General features: G+C 35.5%; 1 protein-coding gene across 1 annotated transcript in view; it reads right to left on the reverse strand.

The window, feature by feature from the left end:
• LOC150109061 (protein kinase C, brain isozyme-like) overlaps positions 1–17081 on the reverse strand; it is a 689445-nt gene that overhangs the window by 543323 nt on the left and 129041 nt on the right. The gene's annotated exons all lie outside the window — the stretch shown is intronic.

Below are 17081 nucleotides of genomic sequence, written 5' to 3' on the forward strand. Positions count from 1 at the left end.
TGTTATCATATCATGCTATTAGACAATAAACGAAGAGAATGCAATGAGGCTCCATACAGGTGAAATCACACTTCTTTACTACATTGAATATACCGAACTTCGTTGTGGCACCAAGTAGTTTGATAGACAGAACTGTCAAAAATACAGTTCCAATAAATTTGTTACAGGTCCAAATCATTTTTTGAAACCGACTTATATTTTAGTTTTTCCTACAAAATGAGGATTACCTATGAACGAAAAGCAATATGTTATATGACACGCTGCTACATGCTATAATTAATGTTAAGCAATAACCTTTCGGACTGTGTCATTTAATTTTTTAATCCGATCATATTCAACAAGATCTAAAACATAGAACGTGATGCTATTGAGTAGTATAAACGTTTAGTCTAATTTAAGCTATCTAATTTTCTGTTTTAGAGAATAGTTTTATTATTGATTTTTATACGGATTTTATATGGAACACTAATCAACTCTGTATAATCTTTGTCCACGATATGATAACTTTTCAATTCTTAGGTTAACATTTCACGTATCTTATTATGATATTACTTTGTTACTTGCATTATATATATATATATATATATATATATATATATATATATATATATATATATATATATATATATATATATATATATATATATATATATATATAATGGTATGTGTGTGTGTGTGTGTGTGTCAGGAAACTTCTTTTTGTTTAATATTATTGTCTCAGAATCATCCCAAGGAAATACAGCAGTCCTAAATATGACAAGCTAATTAAAATATAGGTACATCATTTTTATGAAACTTGGAAAAAGTCTCGGAAGAAGCCGAAAGAATCCAGAGCTTCACAGATAACAGTATTACACATTTCCACTTTACCAACTAGAAACTTCGACAGTTCAGGTTTTCGCTTCGCTGGCTGTTCTTCGACTCCATACAATTTATATTCCTGTAATTTACGGCTTTCTGCTCGAAATCGATTACTGACAGGCTTTAAGTTAGGCATCTGGTGACAGCTTGACAAGCGACTGTTGGTTGTTGCAAGGTCTTTCTTAACATGCTTGTCATTCCACCCCTTGCCCTGTGAGCTCAATATTTTTTACAGCAGGTGAGGGATAGGGGACTGGACTTGTCTCCTGTTTACTAGCTCTGCTAGCACTTATGTTTTATTATTATTATTATTATTTAATGTTTTTGCTTATGTATTTATTTATTTATGTATTTATTTCCCCATCCTCATTTACCTGAGTAAAAAAATGTATGGTGGTTCACAGCATGTGAAATGGACAGCACTTTTTTTATTGCTTTGTATTCGTATAAACAAAATAGACACGCAGGTGTAAATAAAAAAACGCATAATAAGTTCATAGCTATATGAATGAATAGTGCTCAGCATTTATTGCTTCATTTATTTTATTTTATATTATAGAGCAATTAACTCAGATCTATGTTGGTATTCCTAGGTTTACTTGTAGCCAAAAATAAACTTGGAACTAATCAATTTCAAAAAAAAAAAAAAGGAACTTATTTTTGAAGGCAATCATTCTCCTTTAACGGAAGAAAAATGCCATACATTTGGGAATCGCATGTGTTTTCCTTGGAATGGGTGTGGCATTGATGACATATATAATGAAATATAGATTAAGAGCTGATTATTTCTGAATGACCTTGAGCTTTTAGCACAGCCGACGTTTTAATGAACTAAAGATATCTATACAGAAATCTATACAGCTGATTCATATATTGCTAAGTAGTAATGGGCCGATGCAAAAACATCTGAAAAAAAAAAAAAAAGGACCAGCGCATTCACTTAGAGAACTCTAGGATATTTGGGGTAACAGCGCGTAACTGATATCAACTAAATTCTGAGTGGAAGATAATTAGCCAATGGAAACCGACTGGCTGGAATGAATGAATGAGTTTTTTTTTTTTCTTTTTTCATATCTGAGAAACACAGAAATGGTCATAATATTTACGAAATGCATGCAATAAGGAAGTGTCTTTCACTATATGAGAACATTTTGCTATTCTATTATATAGTGAAACCTGTGGAGTATTCATAACTAAAAATTCGCACGTATACCACAGTAATTAAATTTTTAATAATATATAGATATTTCGTCTTAAGTGAATGTTGTAATCCTTTCATTAAAATTCAATTGGCGAGATAATTCCACTTTCTGGCAGGCGTTAGAGCAAGTGACTTCCATCGAGTAAATTTATTTCATTCAGACATGAAAGGTGATAAACTGCTGATTTACAATATGCTGTAGTTCCATTACAGATGATGTTCACTCAGAGAGAAAACCAACAACCAAACTGAAAAAAAAAAAGACAGAGTACGGACAGACCATATATTCCTAACAGACATCATCTAAAATCCAATTAAATATTTTAAAGATATCAAGAGCAATCAAACTTCAAGATATAAGAAAATTCATATGGTCACTGATATCAGCATGATCCCTTCCAGCGATCATTTATTAGTTTAGAGGTTTCCAGGATTATTTTTAAAATAGTGAATAGAATGTTTTCCAAATGTTCGAATTAAAAACAACAGAATAATTATATCATAGCTAAACGTTCTCTATTTTTTTTTAGAAATAGATGGATCCTGAAGGATAAATCCAATGGAAGAGGAGAGGAGGGAAGAGAGAGGGAGAGAGAGAGAGAGAGAGAGAGAGAGAGAGAGAGAGAGAGAGAGAGAGAGAGAGAGAGGCATCATATAAAAGAGATAAACTCTGAAGACCCATCTTTAGCAAAATCAGAAAATATTATCAGCACCAGGAATATAATTATTCTGATTTATTTCTGGCAAAAAAATCAGAGAGTGTTCAAAACTTTGTGAACAAACATGTTCATTCAAACATGAATGCGCATGTTTGTAATAATCTGAAAATCTTCATCTCTATCTTTGACGAAGGTATTTTGCATCTTGCATCAGTGCCTAAACGTTTGGAGGAGATTGGACAAAGGTGAGCCTTTATTTTTGATAATGAACCAAAAAGTAGAAAGGTCATACAGTTGATCATTTTGATCATTTTTCGCCTTTTTTTTTTAAATCAGATTTTAGTGGCTGATAATTTGTTTCCAATTACTACGTTTTAAGTCAGGCAAAAAACGAAGTTGCTGATTTCGGTGAATCCAATTACAGTAACATTCTTTGTTATTATTTCGGACAACCTCAGCGCACTTCGACAAATAGGGCTTAGATAAAAGACAATAATTTAAAATGAAATGGCAAATAAACGTTTCCATACCTATTAGTATTGTTTCATTGATAAATCAAGTGCAAATGTTTGGATCACAAAAACCCATCAAAGAAACGAAGTCCAACACTCATTTCATGAAGATCTAATTCAGAATTTTTATAATTCTGGATAATACAAAGTCGGGAGTAGCTCTGAGAGAGAGAGAGAGAGAGAGAGAGAGAGAGAGAGAGAGAGAGAGAGTGTGTATGTGTGTGTGTGTGTGTGTGTGGCTAGATCTAGTAGCGTATGATCGCACTGAGTCTAGTCGTTTATCTCCTGTCTCTAATTTACTTACTTTACTGTGCGTTTAGGATGCTACAGAACGATGGATCCGATTAATCGAAGTCTGAATGATAGGTCTGATACACACACACACACACACGCACACACACACACACACACACATATATATATATATTGAACAATTTTTATTTTTATCACACAAAGTTTTACAAATTTTGTGTGAGCCTCAGGAGTGTTTCACGTGTATCACATTTCATTTCAGTTCATGCATATTTAAAGGTTACTATACTGACTACGGGGGGGGGGGGGGATAAGGGATAATTTCCTTACTGGAAAATTATTCCAGGGCAAAGATATGCGCAATACATCTCTAATACAGAGACTTAGCCTCTCCTTTACCAAGACCGTACTGCGTGGCGAAGAGTCACATTCTTCCAGAGATGCCCCCTTTTTCACAGAAAAGTGCGGATCTAGACTGGAAAGTCGAAAAATATTCCAGAAGAAGGCAAAGGTAAACCACCTCTGTACCTTGTCAGGAACATGCCAAAAATGAGAAAGTACGATATGGTGCTGGATGGTAAGACCGCCGGGCCTGAAGGCATCCAACATGCAACTGGGGAAGAACAGAGGGCTTTCACAAGTAGAAATAGTTTTTATGATGTGTCCATGTCAAATCCAGAAGGAAGCTTGGTCATGGATGTTGCTGGTTGGAAAAGGAAGGCTCCCTTGTTTGACAAGAAACCACAACATTAGAGCTTGGAGTGTTAGAAGTAAGAACCAAGGTAAGCCGAAAATAATAAAGATGGAAATGAAGAGCAAGAAACTGGATATATTGGGAATAAGTGAACTTAGGTGGACAGGAATGGGCCATTTTCAGTCAGGGGACTATATGGTCTATTACTCATGACATGAGACAAGTTATAAAAATTGAGTATCTTTCTTACTCAGGAAAAAGATAGCTAGGTATGTATTAGGTTATAATCCAGTGAGCGACAGAATCATTTCTCTGAGAGTCAGTGGACATCCAATGAATATGACCATCATACAGATTTATGCACTCACTACAGAGGCACCAGAAGTAGACATAGAAGAAATTTATGGCAAGTTACAAGAAGTGATAGATGCAACACCAAAGCGAGATTTATGGCAACTTATCAGAGATTGGAATGCAAAAGTGGAAGAGACTGAGGAACAAGGCATAACAGGTCATTTTGGTTTAGGTATTCGTAACACTACAGAGAAGAGATTAGTTGAGTTTTGTCTAGTCTCTTCTCTGTAGAATTCTCTGCATCGTCTAGACTAGGCGATGCAGAGAATTCTTTGTTTGTTGCTAACACTTGCTTTAAACAGCACAAAAGAAGACTGTGCACATGGATATCACCTGATGGACAATATAAAAACCAAATTGACTACATACTTGGACAAAGAAGATGGAGAAGAGCAATTCAGTCTGTCAAGACTTTTCCAGGTACAGACTGTAGAACAGATCATGAATTATTAGTGGCTATGATACATGTGAAATTACAGAAACTAAAAACAACACAAATGTTAATCAGATATGCTCTTGGAAACATATCAGCTGAATACAATATTATTATACAGAACAGATTCAACACACTCAATTTGTGTGAAAGAGAACCAGATGAATTATGGGAAGAGATTAAAGATATAATTAAAACATAAGCAAAGAAGAATATTCCAACAGTTTGTAAGAAGAAGAAGTTTAAATGGCTGTCAGAAGATGCCATCAAAACTGCTCAGGAAAGGAGGAAAATTAAGGCCACAGAAATTTGCAGGAAGTGCGGCATTTGAATGCAGAGTTTCAACGACAAGCCAGAAGAGACAAGAAAAAATACTTTAACTAGGAATGCCAACAAATAGAAGACCAAAACAGGAAAAGAAAAATAAGAGATCTTTTCAAAAAGATCAAGGAATCAACAGGAAAGTTTAGTGCCAAGGTGACAATTTTGAAAAGTAAATACAAAGAATATCTTACAGAAGCTGCAGACATCAAAGAAAGATGGAAAGAGCATATAGAAGCCTTTTACATAAAGGACTGCAAAATTACTGAGAAATTTGAAGAGCAGGATTATACACAGGAGCCATTACCACTGGAGAGTGAAGTGAGGCAGGCACTGCAACAGCTATCCAGTAAGAAGGTACCAGGAGGAGATGAAATACCTATTCAGCTGCTCAAAGCCCTGGGAGAAGAGGCAGTTAAAATTTTAACAGCTCTATGTCAGCGAATTTGGATCAAAACTACATGGCCTAGGGAATGGAAAAAATCAGTTTGAATACAATTATTGAAGAAAGGCGATGCAAGAGAGTGCGAAAATTACAGAACTATAGCACTGATTTCTCCTGCAAGTAAAGCCTTACTTAAGTTCATTCACAAAAGACTGGAACCATTCACGAAGAAAGAAATGCCAGATGAACAGGCAGGATTTTTTAAAAGGCAGAGGAACAAGAGATCAAATCGCTAATGTGAGATGGATAATAGAAAGAGCACAGGAATATCAAAAGAATGTCTACCTTTGTTTTCTTGACTATAGTAAGGCTTTTGACTCTGTAGATCATGTGAAACTGTGGAATGTGTTAAGAACAATGGGAGTACCAGAGAATTTCGTTAACCTTCTGAGGAATCTTTATTATGAACAAGAAGCTACTGTTCGAACAGATCTTGGAGAAACTAAATATTTCACAATAGGTAAGGAGGTGTGACAAGGATGGATTTTATCTCCATACCTGTTTAACTTTTACAGCGAATACATTTTAAGAATGGCAGGGCCTTAAGTTGAGATTAAAATTGGTGGAAGACATTAATAATTTGAGGTATTCAGATCATACCACGTTGCTAGTAGAATGCAAAGAAGATTTGGAGGAACTTATTAGGAAATTTAAAAGAAGAAAGTGCTAAATATGGCCTTAAACTTAATCTCAAAAAGACAAAAGTTATGGCAACATATGAACTTAATGATTTTGAAGTAGATGGGGAGAAAATGGAAATAGTTAACAATTTTGTGCTCCTAGGATCTCGAATTGATAAAGACGGGTATTGTCCTGAAGAAGTTGGAAGAAGATTATTATTCGGAAAGAAAGCAATGACAAATTTGAGCAAGATCTTTAAAGATAAAGATATTTGCCTCGCAACAAAAATCAGAATCATGAAAGCAATGGTATTCCCTGTGGTACTGTACGGATGTGAAAGTTGGACCCTGAGTAAGAGTGAAAGAAGGAAGTTAGATGCATTTGAATTATGGGTTTGGAGACGCTTACTAAAAATACCATGGACTGCAAAGCAAACCAATAAATCAATGATAGACAGAATAAAGCCAGAGTGCTCCCTCGAAGCTATGATTATCCAGCAAAAATTGTCATATTTTGGACATATTATGAGAGCAAATGACAGTCTGGAGAAGATGATGCTTGCTAAAGTTGATGGAAGTAGAAGAAGAGGAAGACCAAGAATTAGATGGGTGGATGGAGTTAATTCTTGGTCTTGGTCTTCCTCTTCTCTCTCTCTCTCTCTCACACACACACACACAAATTAGGGAAAAAAGATAAACGACCAGACTCAATGAGATCAAACTCAATCAGATGTAGCTACTTTATGCTATTGCAACAGTTACAGAACTTTTATTGATTTCTTAAGCGATTCAGGACCTTCCATTTCTTGAGCTGGATTAAACATCTGCTAGAGTGCTTTTAATATATCAAGTAGATTTTAACTAAGATAAGCAATATTTCGGGTGAAGACTGCGAAATTAATTAAAAGAAGCCTCACCTGTAGAAGCAAACAAGTTATGATACCATGCAATTCTTAATTAGGACCAATATTAGTTTATAGATTCCAGCTTTACTCACCGAGAATGAACATCAGGAAAACCATGATGTTCAGAGACGTCCTGTAGAGGGAGTGTGTAATGTATCATAATAATTATAAGAAGCGATTGGCTAGTTGCTGTCCAATGAATTTTTCTAACAGGAGAAGAGAGGAGATTTAACTGACGTTTATAAGTAAATTCAATACTTATAAACGTCAATAATTCGGCCAATGCAGCAAACAATGAGTTTGCTGCATTGGCCGAACCAGGTACTATTGATCATCATCATTGTCTTTTTAACAGGTACTTAAGCACCCATGGCATTCCAAGTATCCTTGGACTTCTCAACCGTAATACGAGGATAAGGCGATTACCCCTATGCCTCTAAGTATTCTTGTCTGTAAATTGAGTGTGGTCTATCTGTTCTGAAAGAGGACGAAAACTCTGAGTTTCCGGGAGGGAAAAAACCCCTCTACCCCGTATGAGACCGGCTAACTCACCAGATAAAGGTTCCTCCACGTCATGTACGAGAATCGAACCCAGGTCTTTCCGACCAAAGGGGTTCGTTTATACTGACTGAGCTACGGAGGCTCTAACCAAATATCATATACTACATAATAAAAAGGTAGTGAAGAATGGAATTAGAAAAACAAAAAATAGGAAGTGTAATATATTTATTGTTCATGGAGAAAATATAGCATAGTCTAGTCTTCATCAATATGTTATAGAAGTGGTGATTTTATCTAACTAGAAGAAAGAATTAGATAGTTGCTATGTATGAATGGAGAATTGGTCTTTAGAGCAGGATGTTTGTGGGTGGAAACCGTATTAAAAAAACTGTTCTTCAAATTATGTTTGTATTAGTCGCAAATACATTTTGTACGTATCAGAATCACTCACTTCTCCTTTGACTACATTCCACACCAATGTGCCCCTTGTTCTTTTCAAATATCTGCCATAAGACAATAAAACAATCGCATAAACAAAGCGCAACAGCATTGACTAAGCTAGGCACGCTGACGTAGTCGCTGGAACTTTCTTCCTGTGAACCAGACTTAAAATATGTTATTTTCTTAAAATAATGGTCGAAGAAGTGTAACACTATGGCAGGAAGAATGACATATATCTAAAAGACCATCTCTCAAAGACATGATGGCATCTTCGTGGAAAAAAAAATCAGATATTACAAACATGTGTTCTAGTGAATGTTCATTCACTAGAACATAATACAAAAGTCTAAAAAAATCACAGATCATAATAATAATAATAATACTCAACTTGTGAACACAAACAGATTCCACTATTTATTGATTTTGTGAGATTTCAAAATATGGTAGTATGGACATTGTAAACTGTAACTGTCGACGTTACAGTTACACTACCTACTCTTCAGTAATTTATAATAATAATAATAATAATAATAATAATAATAATAATAATAATAATAAAATAGCTCTCGTAGATCATAATTCGCAATCCCCCATATTTAATATTTCAAATACTTTTTTGTCTTTAATTAGTACTTAAAACACAAAGTAATTTTTGTTTTAAGGAATAATATTGTTAACTCGTACTATCAGTGATTTTGAGATCAAAAAAGGAAATTGAATTAGCACTCTACATTTTCTTTTTTCCTCCCTATTTATTTTCATCTTATTCTTTCATTTTCTTTTCTATGTTCTTAATATTCACCTCATATTCTGAATATTAAAGAATTAATGTTCTCCTGAAAAACGCGTTAATTTATATATTTACTCTTTTTTGCTTTTTTTAAAATTTTACTAATCCACATTTTACTTATGTCTATTATGAAACAAAATTTATTTTAATCTTTTTACTTAACTTTGAGTTCAAATCCGATTATATTATCTAATTCTAAAGTCCACGGAAAAATTTGCTATTCTGGATCCATAAGGTTTTCATTCGAAATGCATCTCATTCTACAATAATTTTATTCTGTTGTAAGGATTAATTAAAGCTAATTAATCCTTACAACAGAACACGGACTGTAGATAGTAAAGGGATTGCTTATTATCTTTTAATTAAGATGTATTTTGATTATTACTTTCTTGGCATCATGAATATTTTCTTCTTGTAATCTGTGATGTGATATGGAAGAACCTCAAGTCCTGATGAAGGTATGAAATGATTAAAATATGATCTGACCAAAAATGATCATCTTATTCAATTTAGAATGTTATAGAAGAAAAAAGTGAGTATATTAAGGAACAGTGCAACCAATAGTAACGGACACTTGGTCCATTATCATGTATCGAATGGTTACTATAGACCGAATTCACTCTAAATTTTTATCTTGAGAAACTGGAAGAGGAAAATAAAAATTCCTATGGTATAGTGAATGAATTTTTTGTGTACATATGTGTGCATATGCTCACAATAACATATTACAAAATGTATTTGTGCAGCAAACAAATGCATTTTTTTATACATTCTGAATGAAAAAAAAAACCTAATATAAACTAACAAGAAAACTTCACGCACAGTACATGCTGGGATTATCGCAAACTACATGATACATGAAAATAAACGAATTACTGTCTTACTTTGTCCAAAGAGAACTGATCATCACTGCTATACGCTATACTAACATTCTTTTGCCGACATAATTTGCGTGCTCTCACATCGGCTCAAAGAAACAGATGGTAGTGGTCTGTTATCTGGAGGCAAAAGAGTCATTCGCTTTCAGCCACAAGAGTCCTCCAATAGCAGATATTACTGAAGGCAAGAAGACAAATAGCACAAAGCACAGATGAAGGCCGAATTGACGAAACGCACACTTTCTCGAAGTTAAGTTGCATGGTTACCTAGCAACGACAGGCATCTCCAGTTTGTGTGTAACTATGTTACTTCAAGTGTCGAGCGCTTCTAACCCCCCTCCCCTTCCCCATTAACTGACAGGGCATGAATCAAAGAGTGAGTGACTGTCTGGATATACATTAGCTGGTAGTTCGCTATAAATGTTATGTGTGAAACGCTACTTAAGCTTATTAGCCAGATTAGCTGTGCAACAATGTTGTAAACTGTTGGTTGGCAACATCCAACTATTGGTATTTATAATTTTACTTTCGTAAAGCTAACTGAAACTTTGTTACCTGTCCATGCGGTTCGTTTTCGAAACTCAGAATGCATTTTCATTTAAGCATATAATTCGTAATGTATGGTCTGGTGAGTAGTCCAATGAACGACTGCATTAAATTAACATGGATTCGGTGGTGGTGGCTTTGTGATAAATGAACTAAGTCGCAAATATAGTCTGAAATTTCAGCTGGTGGGCACATTATAATTACTGGTCAATTCGTAGAAAGATTAACATAGCTGATAGATAGCGAATGCCGAAACAAGTTAAGGAACTGCCAATCTGACGCCTCAAGGATTTATGACTTAACTATTCAACCTTCTAGGCATCATAGGAAATTCATTCTGGTGGAAGGGAAAAAATGCTTTCTATCGATATATGACTCTGCTAAGTGTTTTCAACAATAAAGAATTTTTCTCTTACTCTAGTTTAGAAATTATGCTCGAAAATTCGAGGAAAAGTTCGGAAAAAAACGCAAAAGTTGACATAGAAGAAAGCTTAACACACTAAAAGTAAAAGATATTATTTGGAATATTTTATTTTTTCATTTCTTGTGTGACATTTTAGAAGTAAAATAATAATGATATTATTATTATTATTATTATTATTATTATTATTATTAGGGTCTCCGGTTTCAGTTCTCCATTTTGCACATGCAGTGCGAGTGATTCCCATATTGGACATGCTCAACGCACTTATTAATAAATTAGGGAGCCAGCACCTTCTCTATTTGCGAGCACAGCAGTAAAGCAGTTCCTTAATTCTGACCTCTGGATAATACGAAGGACTCAGGATTCTCAGTATGGAGGATTTTCGATCAGCTGGTAGAGTTAAAACAAGAAATAGAACAGAGTTGAGGGAGTTGTGCACATAACTCCCACATAGGGAATGCCAGACTCCAATTCAAGGAGATCAGAAGAGGGGCAGCAACCATCTCCACGCTGCTACTCGGACTCACTCGGAGGCACGAGTATCAGAGTGAAGCGGGGCACTGGTAGAAGCCACACTTTTGAATGCAGTCTGGCACTGCCTGTGTGGAAATTTTGTGCATAAGTCCCTCAATTCGGCTGCATGTCCTAGCTCTATAAGTTTCATGTAGCAACTCTACATGAAACTTATAGTTTCATGTAGAGTTGCTACATGAAAGTAACCAACGAAATAGGTTTTACTGCCTGTGTTTAAAAGAAAAAAAAAACTTTCACAAAACAATAAAAACACAACAATATGAAAAATAAAACAAAAAATAACAAATACCAAAAAAAAAGCCAAAATAACACCAAAATTTCATCCAATAAAAAGGCATCCACATCCATTTTATGCAGGACATCAATACAAACATTAATTATGTACACCAGAACAGGAATCTAAACCTATTATCTGCTATTTCTAAGGGTCCACCTCGGTTATCCTATGTCTTTAATGATGCCGTCTACGAAAAAGAAAAAAAAAAGGAAGGGGGGAGGTGAAGAACGTGCGCTTTTGTCGTATCATGCATTCCTTGCCAAAGGTTATCAAACCGAAAGTCTGGATTTATGATCTACTCTGGCTAAGCATTTTCTTACCTCACTTTATAGTTTTTCTTTGTTGCCTTTACGGCTCTCACATTTCTGACAGCTATGCTGCTTTTTTTTTTTTTTTTGCCTAAAAGTGAATTTCATACATCTAATTACCCAACTTGTGAGATTTTTTTTCCTTGGAGACTTTAATGTTCATGACGAAGTGGCTTCACTTCCCTAACTTCATAGTTCACGCTGGAGAGGAAGCCGAATAATTTGCTATCAGTCATGACCACACAAATAGTCAACTTACCAATTATATTATCAGATAATTCTCATTATTCTTCTAACACTCTGGACCTTTTCTTAACCAGCACTTCCTCTAAATAAAGTGTGGATGTTTGCTCTCATCTTCGAAACTCCGACCATGTTTTTATCCGCGTCTTTTTTTTCTGCAGAGCGATCTCTTCTCAGCCTCATACCCTATGACACTACAAGTACCAAGCAGGACGACACTGAGATTTCTATGCCTTTTCCCCCATGGTCGGATTACTGTTTTCGCTCTACCGTTCCATGCACCTGTTCTGCCAAATAATCAAAAAAAAAAAAAAAAAAACCTTTGTAGCTTCTCGCTTAGTCCGAAACAAGTGCAAGAAAATTATTCCAAATTATATCTCGACTTTGTAAGGAATAAATGCAATAAGATTAAGTTCTGCTTAACTGGAAGTCGCGCTTTCGTGTACCTCTCTAAGGCAGTTGCGTAACTCTGCCTTTCGTTGTTTCCACCTCTCTGAGACAGTACATCACATAAAGATAAGATAGAGTTGGCATCAGTCTTGTCTTCCGACTCTTGCATAGATAACCAAGACAAATCACCTCTTTATCACAAAATGCTCACAGCATACCTCCTCGGATATTTCGCCAGACGGATATAAGAAAAAATCTTAACATTCTTGAATCTAATTAGTCTTCTGGTCCAAATGATAAACCTCAAGTTGTGATCAAAACTTGTGTTACACAATTAACACCCATCTTGAATCGTTTATGTAAGATGTGACATTCATCTGGCATTTCCCAACAGCATGAATGCAAATTGTTTATTGTTATCCAGCTTGTCTCTCAAAAAGGAAAACAAAATTCAACCATCAAATCATAATCCCTTTGCCCTCACTTCAGTACTTTCGAAAATCATTGAGAAAGAAGGTTATCAACAATTAGCTTATTCACTACCTGGTGACCTATCAGTTAATCAATGATCACTAATACGAATTCGGCCATTCTCGTTCAACAGCGGAGACGTACTTGCTTACCTTATTCACATAAGCCACAGAAAAATATGAAGAAACATGTGATATTTCTTGATATTTCCATATGATCGTGTCTGGCATCGAGTCCTTCTCACCAAGCTACCATCATATGAGACGGGACTGTTAGCTTCCTTTCCGATCGTTCACTGCGTGTCATGGTGAATACCTTCCTCTCAACAGATTTCACTAATCCTTTCTGATCACACATCGAGTTGAGTGATCTTAGCTGTCACAGTTTTTACAGCATACCTCTCTTTTCAGATCGAAATAAATATTGGAACCATATCCTAAGGCAAGGTTTACTTTTCCAGATACCTCGAGAAAAAAATAAATGTATCATCCAGTGGTATTTTACATTCCTCGTACTAAAAATCTTCTAATAGTGTTTATTCACCAAAGGGAGCAGACAGAATCGAGTACCCTAATTTTTTTGGAAATCGATAAAACAGAGGTTTTATCGATATATATTTTAGTTGAGTTTTACAGCTTCGAACGAGTTTAAGAACTTCTGCAGAGTATATGGCAGACACTACCGTCATCTCAAATTCCTAATTTCTAACTGCATATTTTAGTTTAAATAGTGTAAATTCTACATTCAAAATTCAACCATCGATTAATATTCTGAGTCGCGAGAAGTTTCCGCAAGAATTTCTCTGAGTTTCCTCGAATTTTTCCAACAGTACACAAATCCTTTAAATTACTCAATTAAAAAAACCCCTAAGAAATGAGAAATCAGGTCCTAACTTTAAGGATTGTTTTTTTGAGGAATTAATAACACAGAAACATTCCCTACGTTTTAACTTAGAACAGTCTGTGCATCTGAACATGTTTTTTAATGATTTTGTTTCATATAATATTTATGTATACGATTCATTCATAATGTATAATACACATAATTTGATAGAATACGTAAATATAATGAAATGACATTTCGTGTATGTTTGTTTTATATTAATGTTTTATATTAATATTTAATGATAGCTGTCATTTTTTATTTAGTTTTTTTGTATTGATTATATTCTAAGGAATAATCTTATAATATAATCTAAGGAATAATATTGATTCCTTAGATTATATCATTAAGCATTCAAGAGCAGTATTTTTAAACTGTGTTCTGCGTAAACTTGTATTGGTTTTCCAGAACACATCTCAGAGATTTATAATTTGCATTATAAGTAATTAAAAAAAAAAACACTTCAGTTAATGGGGAAAATACAGTATTGTGAACCAATGTGTAGAGACATTCTCTCTCTCTCTCTCGTTACTAGGGACAGTGTATATATATATATACACTGTCCGGTAAAAAAAAACCAAGTTCATAAAATTACTTGGTATCCTTATATATATATATATATATATATATATATATATATATATATATATATATATATATATATATATATATATATATATATATATATATATATATATATATATATACACATACATATTGTTCCTGGTAACGGCAGAGACCGTCGACTACTTCAGGAAAACGAAAACATTTTCCTTCTATAGAATCGCCTTTCATAAGTAATTCACGAAGTCGTCTTTCAATGAATTTTAATGAAACTAAGAAAGATTTTGCCCCTTCTTCTTGATGATGGCTAAATTTGTTCATTCTTTATATCATTTTTTCCAACACACACGCACGCACGCACGCACGCACGCACGCACGCACACACACACACACACACACACACACACACACACACACACACACACACACACACACACACACACTGAGTTAGCTTTGCATTAGGAACACTCTCCTCCGATTTACATGTTTGGTGCGATAACAAAGTATACCACGTGATATCAACGTCACGTGCGGCTACTATTATAAATAGGCAAACCCATCCTCTGTATGAAATCAGCATATTTGCCAGTAATGGGGAAATATGGTGGCGTAAGCCAGTTTGACAGAGGGCCAATAGTCGGAGACCCGAAGAGGTCGCAGCATCTCAGAAATTGTCGCAATTGTTGGTTGCTTCCGTACTACTGTATCGAGGATTTACCAGGACTGGATTAACCATGAACAGACATCCAGCAGAAGGACTCACATTGGTCAGCCAAGTATGGGTGATCCTAGAGGTGAGCGTCTGGTGTCACGACTGGTATCTCGGCAACGACGTGCAACACTTACACAGCTCACCCACCAGTACAACAGCAAAGAAGTTCGACCCATTTCCCCATGCAACTTGCGTCGTACCTAGCTTCGCATGGGGTTCCACAGACGGAGACCAGCAAGAGCACCAACATGATGAGGACCACGCATCGCAGACAACGCCTCGCATAGGTCCCGTTTCCTGCTGCACCATGCTGATGGCCGAGTTCGCATTTGGCGTAAACAGCATGAAGCCGTATCCCCTAGTTGCACAACTGAGGTTCAACAGGCCGGTGGAGATGGTGTTATGGTCTGGGAAGCTTTTTCCTGGCACGACCTAGGTCCGTTGGTTATCACCCCAAACACTGAATGGCGAACACTACAGAGACCATCTCGCCATATTTGCAGGAGGTCTACCGTGACCACAGTCCCATCTTTCAACAGGACAACGCAACATGTCATCGAACTCATACAAATACTGAGTAATAGGAGGAATACGACAACGAATTTACCACGAACCTTGGCCCCAAAACTCTCCTGACTGTAACTCAACTGAACACATGTGTGTGAACAGCTGATCCTCCTCCACGGAATGAGCATGAACTGATGGAGTAGTTGCAGTGGACATGGGTCGAGTCACACATGGAGGATGTTTGACACCTTGTGGAATCTGTTCCTAGGCGTCTGCAATCCGTGATTACAAAGAGAGGTGGACCAACGCGTTATAAAGTGAGTGTTCCTAATGCAAAGCTAACTCAGTGCGCACGCACGCACGCACGCACGCACGCACACACACACACACACACACACACACACACACACACACACACACACACACACACACACACACACACACACACACACACACACACACACACCATAATGATGAAATCAAGAAAACATATAATGAATAATATTACCGATAATAAAGTAGCATATATTTTCTACAAATGACATTTGAATAAAAATGTTTACTCGCTAAATGTTCCAATCTTAATGAGCTTGCATAACGGCATAATTTATAAATGTCTGGCTATGTACTTATATATCGGTATATAAACTCAATAAATAATTACAATAATATTAACGGCTTCACTACTCTACTCAATAACTGGTGAATCAAACCCACTGCAACGATTGAAACCGCACTCCGGCAAGCACTTTAGCCATAATTTAATTTTCAGTTCTCGATTCTGAAATAAGATTCATTTTTAAAATAACAGGATACAAGGGAGCTTAGGATGGCATAATCTTATAATTTTCTTACTGTCATGTCACGTTATATAAAAACCGAAGAAATATTACTGAGCATTAATTTCTCATGAACAAGAAAGAAAATAAAAAAAGCCTCTAAAATTTTATTCGCATCGCAACATTCTCCAAACAATCTTTAAAATATAGGAGAAACACATTCTCTGTATGAAACGCAGGGTTTTTTCACCTAGCAATAACAGAATTACTATTTTAGTTTTCATTCCGAAACATTTAAGAAACGTTTTCCAGTTAAGTCGTAAACGATAAGCGCTAAGTTGTCCTTAATTGCATTCAGTAATCAAGCCGTGCAGCAACTATTCATAACTTGAACAAACGAACGAAGTAATTCATTGGAGATGTTTGAACAAGCTTCTTTCCGACGAGTGCTATTAAGAGAAGGAGCGATAATTGGTAAAGAAATAAAAATAGCAAAGTGATAGAAATAACTGAAACGTAACTGACATACAAATTAGAAACAAGTTTAGATTTTTCGAACAATAGTTTCTCATTTGAA

Source organism: Typopeltis vanoorti, chromosome 2 (assembly GCF_054136105.1).
Source record: "Typopeltis vanoorti isolate ZY-2024b chromosome 2, IOZ_Tvanoo_1.0, whole genome shotgun sequence".
Taxonomy (NCBI): domain Eukaryota; kingdom Metazoa; phylum Arthropoda; class Arachnida; order Uropygi; family Thelyphonidae; genus Typopeltis; species Typopeltis vanoorti.